The sequence below is a fragment of the Mus pahari genome, chromosome 14 (assembly GCF_900095145.1).
Source record: "Mus pahari chromosome 14, PAHARI_EIJ_v1.1, whole genome shotgun sequence".
Lineage (NCBI taxonomy): Eukaryota > Metazoa > Chordata > Mammalia > Rodentia > Muridae > Mus > Mus pahari.
The window spans coordinates 3,104,912-3,107,726 of NC_034603.1; the positions used below are offsets into that span (position 1 = coordinate 3,104,912).

General features: G+C 48.8%; 1 long non-coding RNA gene across 1 annotated transcript in view; it reads left to right on the top strand.

Annotated features, from left to right (window-relative positions):
• Positions 1–2,470, top strand: part of LOC115065341 — a 14,604-nt gene extending 12,134 nt beyond the window's left edge. Inside the window, exon 6 of the long non-coding RNA XR_003845118.1 lies at positions 2,055–2,470. This is a non-coding gene — a long non-coding RNA (uncharacterized LOC115065341). The remainder of the gene's footprint in view (positions 1–2,054) is intronic.
• The last annotated feature ends 345 nt before the right edge of the window (positions 2,471–2,815 follow it).

Sequence of the window (2,815 nt, forward strand, 5' to 3'; positions counted from 1 at the left end):
TGCCTCTGCCTAAGTGCTAAGATTAAAGATGTGCACCACCACACCCTGTCAGAAGTTTGTGTTTACAAAGATGTAATGAGATGCTGTGTTAAAATACACTGCCTTGTTCACAAGTGCTCAATAAAACATATGTGCACTGTCTGCTGTTGGTCAAGTAGCCATCCAGTCCTCTAAAGGCTGAGTGTGGGGGTCACCATTATGGTTTGCAGGCATAGAAGTTTCAGGGAATGGCTGGACCACCCCAATGTGCTGTACCTCCATTTTGCGCCCTCTTGCCATCCATGTGTGACCTCCCAGTACTTGCCAGTGAGTGGTGGCAAGGCTTTCTCAGCCGCTTTTAGACCAGACTGGCCAATCTTCTGAAAAACTGGGACAGACTTTAGAGCTGCAGCAGATGACCTCAAGGGGGCAGCACAAGCTTGTTAAATCCCGACTGTTGGGCCTGGTCTGAGTTGGCTGCCAAGGCAAAGCCGAGACGACTAGGCTGCCAGGTTGGTGCCTCGCTAGGCTTCAAGGGTGGAGGAACAGAAGGTACATTGAGTTAGGAAATTTGATCTGTCCTGATGCCCCCCTCACTGCCCGATACATGGGATAAACTGGGCCAACTAATATGAAGAATCCCTTCCCTCCAATGATAGTGCACAGGCTGGGACTGGAGGACAGAGCTGCTATATTGAGTGACCTCTAGCCAAGACTGCATTTCTAAGACCACACAGGATTCTAGGCCATGTGTTGTGGCTCTGCTCAGCCCTTCTGGTCTCTACTCACTGGACGGTTCTGGGTCCACAGATGACCAAGCTCTTGGACCCTCCCTGTATCTCTGAGGCAGAAACTATGTCATTTTGTTCAATGGTCCAAAGAAATTTGAAGACTCAGCTGGTCGCAGAAAGTCCTGAAGGGTGGGAAAGGGAAGAATATGGCCATCTACTGATCATTCCCTACCCAGCCCCAAGCCTAGTACTTCATAGACGCTACCCTATGTATTTCCCACCTCTGTGCTATTTCTTACCTGTCCTTTATGACAAGGAACTAGATCAGGTCCAGAGAAATCAGGTGACCTGCCCAGGGACACAGAGTACCCAGGACTCAGGATAACCTCAGAGCTCAGGGCTGTCTGGTTCTATGACTGGGAGTGGCCACTTTGTAAAGGGCCAGCCTGAGGCTGAAAGGTTCACGTTGATAATACTTCTTGCTCAGAAAGGTGGGTTCTGTCTGGGCTCCTACCATGTGGTCTGCTCTATATAGAAGTTTGAAACACATTTTATTGTTCAGCATCCGGAAGCAGTATCTATTCTTGTCTATGGCCTCTTTCTGAAACAGCTCAGTCCCGATCAATGTCTGTGGTCCTTGAGCCGGCACATTTGGGCAGGAAGGTGGCTAACATCTGGAAGGAGGGTTGGGGACTGATGCTCTTGGGCAATCCTATTTTTGAACCTCTTCTACCTCTAGATAGCAGGCCCCTCAGATCTGCTCCTCTGTGTTTAGATCTTCCCCATGGTTTCTCTATGGGAGCAGCAGCTCTCCTGATTTCTCTCCCCTGGTCACTTGTAGCCACTCTGTGAGATCCCTTGGGAAAAGGGGCTCAGGCTGTTGAGTGAGCAGCACTAAACCAGTTGACACTGAGAGCTGCTGCTGGCTACACCCTTGCTTCTAGAGAATGGTTTTATCTCGAGGTGGGTCTCTGACTTTGCCGTTGTGTCCCTTTAGAGACTTGGGTCCTCTTTGTGAGTAGTGTGGGTGAGGACTCTGCCAACCTTGGATCTAGCCCCAGTAATTCAGACATGTTTCCCCACACTTGTTTCTCCCCACCCTGTCCCATTTCATTCCATCTATAATCTGTCTCAATTTCTGTAGTATTAAAATTAGTTACTTGCATGGCTATAAGTCAAAAGTCTCGTCCCAGACTCAATAGTCCAGAACATAGAGGAGGCTTCTCCCCCTGAGGCTTCAGTGGATGAGGAATGCCACCTTTCTGTTTTGCTCTGATGTGCTTTCCCCACTGGAGATTGCAGGGACTTTGCCACCCATCCACAAAACACCTTCTTCCTCCACAGCCTGTGAGTGACGAGGACAAGAAGAGGCTGCTCCATCTCCTTCAGAGGGCCAAATATAGGTCTCCTCCATCTTTTTACTGACGATGGCAATACCCAGACCCTTCCAAGAGCAGAACCATGAACAATACTGGCCATTAAACATAGAGGCAGCCCTTGGGCTGTCCCATTGACCTCACACCTCACTTCTGGAATCTCCGATCTCCTCACACAAGCACCGTGTACAGCTAGACAGATCCACAGCACTGGCTGTGAGAATGCTGACTGGCACTGGGCTAGTCTCAGAATTCCCTGATTTGATTCATTCCCCTCTCTGCAAACTTCTAAGTCCATACGTAATATCGACTCCCTAACCCTGTGTGGGCCTTTGTACTGCGGGCTATCCATGGAGATCTTAGAGTCAACACGGCTCTATCCCCTTGCACCATATCTGGAGGCCCTCTGGGATGCTGTGTTGAATCAATAAATCTCTGACTCAAAAAGAAATGTTGCAAGTGATGTTTTCACCTTGACTAGGAATTGTCTTTCTGAAACTACAAGCAGGAATGATGAAAGCTCTTATGGATCTATGTTCACGATGAAGCAACGGCACTTGTCAAGAGGAAACTGGAAAAACTCCCAGGATTCCTGCAAATACTCAGGGAAAGGTTCATGAAATCAGTCAGTCAGCTTGGGATCCTACCCTTGTGGATTCGGAAGCTCTGGATCATCATGAGGGCTCGGTAATCCACCAGGAGATTACCAGGCATGATTCACTCAGAAAA